Source organism: Aedes aegypti, chromosome 3, assembly GCF_002204515.2.
Source record: "Aedes aegypti strain LVP_AGWG chromosome 3, AaegL5.0 Primary Assembly, whole genome shotgun sequence".
NCBI classification, from domain to species: Eukaryota; Metazoa; Arthropoda; class Insecta; order Diptera; family Culicidae; genus Aedes; species Aedes aegypti.
This window is the reverse complement of record NC_035109.1, coordinates 360,034,633-360,042,959: the sequence shown is the minus strand read 5'-3', so window position 1 is coordinate 360,042,959 and position 8,327 is coordinate 360,034,633.

Here is an 8,327-nt window from a genome sequence, read left to right as displayed (position 1 = left end):
TAGTGAATAAAATCATTTTAACTGCAAATTTTTTTTTTCAGGGTATTCACTGGTATATGTCTAATTAATATGCTACCAAATTAGCCGGTAAAATTGCATTTCATATCAGATAATCAAATATAAAAACAAAAGTTAGAATCACGTTGCCTGTTTCTTAATTAATTTTTGTTTTTTAAATATCTTATTTCAACATGAAGTATTACCGCCGTGCGGGTTGATATTAGGCCAAGGGGTGGCTTTGACCGTCCTTTTAGATGCATCTCATGGCTAGCATGGACGTCAAAATCATATACAGGTACCGTTTTGATTCATATTACGGACACTTAAGGCCTCAGTGAAGTATAACCCAGCTTGGACCATACAAAATAAATCATTCTGTATGATTTTTTAACGTTATCGAGCGTCGGAAGCCCTTAACTTTCGGATGGTGGGTAAAGAATACGCGTCCGCAACTTGAATAATTTTAAATAAATCAAAACGTGTGGCCTTTTCATGATTCTTATTCCGGACGCTCCCTCACTTTTGCGTCATATTCCGGACGCTTTGATTCGAATTACGGACAGCTCATGATAATAATTAATGGAACAATCAAATTATCAATTGAAATCATTCAACCACTTAAGAGACGTCTAAGGTAGTTGGGCATTATACATTTGCAAAGATATTTATGGAAAAAACCTAATAAAACGAGCCTCGAAAATGAGAACTTTTGGACGGCGAAAATTGAAACATTTCGTGTGAAATGTTTCCCATACAAACGAGAGTGTCCGGAATTTGAAGCTGTCCGTAATATGAATCAAAACGGTATGTTCCGTTTTTATCAACACGATCGGCAATTTTCAGTTGACAAAAACGGAACCGTGACAAAAACGGAATAATTTTCTTAGTCAAAATATTTTACAAATTTGAAAGGAAAATTACAGTTTTGTCAGGAGATTACATATTTTCATAATTTAAATGCGCAGTTTTGATGTTTAGGAGCTGTTAGGAGCATTTGGATTGCTCATTCGTATAGGTTCGTAACGAAAGTTGATTGCAAACTCCTATCAATCAATATGATTTTGTAATGAATCATTGATTATTTTAGTTTTCTTGGTTAAAATATCAATGAATGTAATATAGAATATCAAAACGATGATCACATAAATGTCCTTTGCATCATATTTGTAAAAATAACTACAAGGAAGAGGTTAAAGCTGACCATTGTTTTTTTTTTTCGAGAAAGATTAAACAAGGAACAACTTCTTTTTCTACTGTTAATCCTCATCCTTCTGCTTATTTTTATGGCATTACATCACCACTGAGAAAGAGACTTCTTCTCAGCTCAGTCTTCTTATAAACAATTTCGCAGTTATAATTGAAAGCTTTTTTGCAAAGGTACGTTTTCTGCATTTTTGGCCACACCCGATTGGCGATTAAATAGGGAATTATACAGCGAAAGTTTTACAATCTGAAAAGAATATTTACGATTTCCTGTGCTTTGAATTGCCAATATCTTATCAGTGAAATGATTGTGGTGACATTTCTTCTAAAGTTATCACTACCAATTTAGATAGAGGTGCACTAATGGCCAATCTAGAATAGCACCACCATCGCTTTTTAGCTTTAGATCACGAATAGTCTGTCAATAAACTAATCTGAATTTCTAGTTTTTTGTTAAGTAAAAATAATAATCAATATTTACTAGTAGTCCCGCTAAACTTCGTTTTGTCATCAAGTAGGCTACTGAAAAATGGCATGCAATCCATACAAAACGACAGATTAGTTTTCAGTTGTTTTTCCACTTATTCCAGAGAATTTTCCAAATCGTTTCCTTCACTCAAATACGTCGAAAAATTTGTCCAATGCAACAGTGAAATAATCATGTAAGTCTATTAGCCCGTTCTTTAGCTATTTCGCGATGTATAAACACCGTTACATTTTTATTCATATAGAAGTTCAACAAAAACACAAAAGTGTATAAACTCTAGAATAAACATCACCACATTAGAACATTTTTGTAAAAAACTTTTTTCTTAAGTTTTATGAATAAGCGTATGGCTGTTGATATAATACTCCTAATTACTTTTAGTCTATATGTGAGGAGGGGTTCATGTCTGCTCAAAGATCAATATTCTAGCAAATTTGGGATAGCTACGTGCGTGACATGGAACGTTCAGTATCAACAGTTTCTCAAATTGTCAGTCATTTCAGCCCTTTAGCCTCTTCCTCGATGCAAACGTATTATATGAAGATTCCAAAATTTTCTATAAATTGCTTAGTTTTGCTGGACCTCTTTTCCTACCTCTTAGAACAGGATCTAATCAATGGCTGCTTGCTATAGTTTGTGCAATGCTATCGAGTTTAAGAGATAATGTCCAAAATACGACGGGGTCGACAGTCCAATCAAAAATAAAATAACCCCGATCATGCCTTTTGCCGTTGCCCAAACAGTCTATGAGTCTAGTAGTTACGTAAAGGGTTTGAGATATCTTATGTGCTATGCAAATTATTTTTTATTTTCATACAATAAGTCATACCATCGAAGAAGGGGGGTCGAAAAACCACCAAAATTGTCTTACGTAATTAATGGACAGCCCTTATGCCTATCAAATTTACATAGAAAATTCTTTGATGCTATATTATAGAAGAAAAAGGAGATGCCTCTGCAACTCTCTTAAGTACGTATTACAAATTCTATTTGTTGCTAGGACGTGGCCAGAGCAACTCTCGATTGTTGAAGGATGGGTCAATCTTGTCCAACAGATCATGCTAAGTTTGAAAACTCCAATTGACTAGTGAATAAGAATCTTATTGAATCGTATATGACTTGACACCTACCATGTATCGTAGGTGTTCAACATTAACATAATTTCAAAAATTCAACTCTGAGGCTATTGAAACGCATTTAAATTACTTCAAAATAAGTATTTAGTTCATATTCCAAACATTTTGAAAATTTAAAAAAATCATTTATTTTTTGTGTTGATAAAAACGGAATAGTTTGTTGACGAAATCGGAACGTGACAAAATCGGAGCGTGACAAAATCGGAACGTGATAAAAACGGAACATACCTGTATTAGTTTTTTGACGTCCATGCTAGTCCATGCCAGAAACTAATTACAAAGTATTCTTGAAACCACATTTTTAGCATGATTCAGATAATACTATACAATTAGTGGTCCAAAGTCACCCCGACCAAACGTCATCAACAAACGACGGTACATCCACAGACAAATAGACGTAACACTTAGAACAAATCTCGATCAAAATCATAGTCACGAGGACATGTACGCCCAATGCTAAAATTAGTGTGTTTGGCCGAAGGACCAACAGATGGCGTTAGTGTGTAAACGTCAAACGCGAACAAAAACGATGTGAGCGCTGCGGGTGGTGGATTGGCCACCTTCCATATTTTTGAATCGACCGTTAAAAAGGTGGTCGATGGACAATGATGAGAGTGTGACGTCTGTTTGTCTGTGGTAAATCATTAGTTTAAATTTTTTTTTTTAGATTTATTGTTTAATTATTCTTGAATATCTTTCCGAGAAATGAGACACTAGTAATATATTGAATCTAAATGTATAACGTTTACACACATTAGAGCTCATACAATAGGATCCTAAAATTTTCAATGAAACCTTGTTTTAATTTAATAAGACGAAAGAGCTTTGGCCGTAAACCAACGAAAAGCATTCAAAAATTGTGTAAACATGTGTTTCTGGCCTGAGCTTAACCGTTTGGTACTAAAATCAGGACAGGGCTTTAGAACCCTATTATATCACACCAAATTCTAGGTCCGACTAAACTATCAATTTATCATTGAAATCCTTTGAGTGAAGGTCTTTTGAACAAGCAGAACTAGTGATCTCTTGAAGTAAGGGTTAAACGTATGAAGCGAAACAAAAATGTCCTACTTATATTTGAGTATAGACGAATTACATCCAGAATGAGTCGAAAAAATAAAAATCGTGCTCGATAGTCTTCGATTTGTATTAAATTTTGCACATATTTTTGGTATGGTAGAATAAGTGTTTTCCATAGATAAATTGATCATTTTGACTCAAGTGTAACTTTTGAAAATGACCTATAAATTTTTACATGCATCTTATTTAAAAAATGCTAATTCCGAAACTGTTGATTTTAGAGAAAAATGTTCTACGAAGAAGTTGTAGTGAACCGTTTGGACTATAAGGAAAAAATATACATATATTCATAATGGCTTAAAATCATTTCGAAATGCTTACTCAGAACTTATTTATTTTGACAAAAAATCAAAATTATGAAAATCGATGAAAAGTTGTTCTTAGAAAAACTTTTTTATTAAAAATTTCTCCATCATGAAACTTTGTCCCAAACATCTGTTTACCATCAAGATTCTATGGTGAAATTTTAAAAAACATTAAAAATGGGGTTTTTGTGTAATTTAAAATTCAAGTTTTATTTTTGATTTTTCTATAAAAATAAATGAAATATTTTTTTCAGTATATATTTTTTTCTCATAGTCCAAACGGTTCACTACAACTTCTTCACAGAACATTTTTCTCTAAAATCAACGGTTTCGGAGTTAGAATTTTTCAAATAAGTTGTATACGAAAATTTATAGGCCATTTTCAAAAGTAACACTTGAGTAAAATGATCTTCCTATGGAAAACACTTATTCTACCATACCAAAAAACATGAGCAAAATTTAATCCAAATCGAAGATGGTCAAGTTCTGTGACTGACATGGAATCCGTCATATATCGGTTCAACGCGCGCGGAATGATGTATCGCAATCATGCTCTTTCAAGAACGACGGCCCTCTTAGATTATTCGAATACTGTGTTATTTGTAGCTAGAGACGATTTTCCTACATCCTTGCTAATCCTTCAACCAAATTTTCCAGTTTTTTCTAAAGAGATCTTTAAAAAAATTACAAAAAAATTGTTTCGAGGAAATCCACATAGGTTTATTCCAGAGTGTTTGAAAAATATAGTTTATTTTTTTATTCATGAGTTCCTGCAAGAATTTCTCTTTATGTTCATGTGGATAACTTCAAAAATTTATCCACGTTTCCTTCCAGATACAAAAAAAGAGTTCTTCGAAGAAATCTTTTTTCTTCTAGGATTTTTTGCAGAATATCATTTTCTGCAGTTCTACCAAACATTTCTTAAAAATGTTTCTCAAAAAATACCTTGCAATCTTCGAAAGTTTATTTAAGTTTACACACCAGTTTAAACAACATACTTTTTCCAATAATTCCTCAGATCATTCATACACAAATTTCTGTAGAGATGTCCAATGCTTTTCGATAAATTTATTTAGAAATCCTGCCAAATACTATAAAGAGATTTGATTGATTTTTTTTCGTTTATCTTAGCAAGTTATCTAGGAAATCTTCTAAAACTTCCTCAAGAGTCCAGGAGTTATTTCAGAGATTTTTGTTTATTAAGTGTGACTTCAAAACTTATACAAGCTTTATCAGAGGTTACTTTAGGATTTTCTTTAGAAATATATCACGATTCATATTTCAAAGAAATTTTCTTGGCATTTCCCTGGAGATATTCTTGGATTAATTCATAAACAAAATTAAGGCTTACTTAAGAAAATCTCATAGAATTACTGGAGTAATATCTGTAGAATACAGTTTCTAAGAAGGAATCTCTGGAGTAATTGTTGAAGGAAATCCCTAAGCAAAATCTATATAAATCCTAAAAGATAATATTAATGGAAATCCCTGGAAATTTCTAAAGAAGTTATTGATTGAATTTTAGAAGAAGTTTTGACCGGAAATCTTTGAGGATGTCCCAGGGAAATCTAAGGATTTAGGACTTTCTCAAAAAGAACTCAGAGAACATTTGGAGAAATTTGGATGATTGAATTGAACTCTTCCCTCCTAGTTCTTATTATGTGTCGTTTTGTTTTCTTAGTTCCTGTTTGGTCTCTTTTCCGCTTCTTTTCGGATCGTTTTAAGGTTTTTTTAGGTTTCTTTTTTCTAGCAAGAGGTCTCCAATTTTCTATTTTTAAGGTACTCAATCGCTACCAGCTCTGTAAAGACGAACAGGGTTAGAAGCAACCATAGAGAAATTCACTAATTCACATAAACACTACCGAGTTCAGAACAGTTCAAAGCTTCACAGAATATATTTTCATGAACTTATAAAGGTATGCATGTTGTTTGGAAGTCTTCAAAAGATCCCTGGCTATGCTTGTAGATTTGGATATCTATTTATCATGGAATTCGGTCTTACCTAGAACAACAAAGCAAATAAGCCTATATCTGACATGGGTTTTCACTAGCTTTGACAATCAAGTCTCATTTTTAGTTTATTTGATGTCAATCTACAATATTTCGTACAAACCGAATTTCGAGGGCGAGAATTGCATTTCTATTTTCCAACCCATTATCGAAATAGAGGTTTAAGTATATCAAACTTTCATTAAATTATTCAGATGTTAAGCAAGATTTTCTTACATCTACACAACATTTTAACTATTTATTTCCAATTGTCATTGAAAAACAAACATGGCAAGATGGCACGCGATTATTTCATCCTATTTTTATACTTACATATCCTAATTAAATCTCTGATTCAGATAAAGCGTTGACAATATCCGCTAACATCGGACGCGTGCTCGTGCCGATTCACCATTTGATCGACAATGCTTAACACTGGGAGAAAAGGGAACATCCAATTTAATTGAGAAATAAATCTTCCTAACATCACGCTGGAGGAAACAAACGACCAACGAGGAATGCAGAGCGCAGAGCAATTCCTACATGCACTCCCGTGCAAAAGTTTGGGATCTCCCTCTGAAAAATCATTCAAAACCTGTCTGTTACGGATACAATGATAACAAATTTTGTTGTTATTCGATTATCATTGATAACAGAATATGAAAATGATAACAACGATAATGAAAGCTGTTATCAATATGATATCATTTAGTTATCCGCCTTTGCTCGGTATGCTTTTGTATGTTTTACGAGGTGACCCAAAACTTTTGCACGGGTGTGCAGCCATTGCATCGTTCTGTCCGACACAAAGTGTCCTCGAACTCGAAATAATCGCGTGCCACGTCGCGTGTGTGTCCGCGCGATTGCTCCGAGCTAGCTTTGAGCTGGCATAAGTCAATATGTCAATTTGGCCAATAAGCGTGCGGTTCTTACGGTTCACGAAAGACAACAGCCGCGCAGAAACGGGACAAACGGCTGGGTGGATGCTGGACAGTTGTAGTTGACTGTTGCCGGACAGAATGGACAACTTAATTTGGTTTATTAGCCAATATGGTCGGGATTCACGGCGGGGAGTAGGGTAAAGGGTTGGAATTGTGAAGAGATCAGTGGCAATCGTTGGAATTTTTATTTGATGTTGGTTGTGAGATGGAAGCTGCGGAAAGGATTTTATCTACTATTGTGTGGCTTGTTAGGAATTTTTGCGTAGGAAGCAAACTAAGGGTGCTGTACAATAACTAGATTACAACCTGTTACTGTCATAGAGCTTGTTGGATTTATCTTAAGTATCTGACAAGTAGGATGTTATCGTAAAAAATGACTTTAGATACATGAGAATATGCGGAATGTCCAAAGAATGTGACAGAGCTCTCATCTATTGTATGAACGCTTTAACTGATAATGACTAGACATAGTTTATGACATAACTTTAATACCCTTTCTAGGATTGCATATTAAAGTCATGTGTGATAGTCGTTAGTGACCTAACAATTGTCAAGCAACCCTCACCGGAAGCGAAACGAATTGTCAATAGGAACGGAAAATCAGCTACTTTTCTCGAATTCACATACTCTATATAAAGTTCCAGTACTATAGTCGGTACCGCAACCAATTCGATGAATTCATTCTTCGTTGAAACTAGCAAGACCTACCACCCAAAAGGGCTCTGCGCGCACTTCCCAGTGCTATGGATAATTTTTCACCAAACGATTCAAGGTGGTCCTCCCGCGGGATCGTGGCGCCCCAAGGAATGCGGTCAGTTCATGTTCCGGGTTTTCTTCTCTCCCCGCTGGCCAGTTGTCGGAGAAATCGCAAATTTATGATAGTGCACCCAGTGTGATTCCATTTGCAGCTTCAAGTCTTCTGTAGAGGGATGTATTGTGTAATCAAAGCTATACGGCAACGGGAATTATTTCGTTTGTTGCTGGGGTCCATGGGCTCACTATTGGAATCAAAATACCCGGTGTTAAGTACTTACCATTGTCAAAGAAAGAGTTATTATTCGATTACCTACTGGAAGAGTCGATAAAAGCTACAAATGTATGGTTTGAATTTGGACTGTGTGACTTATTGCATTGACATACAGCTTCTAACGACTCGATCTAATCAGTGCTGAGCTAAGAGCAATTT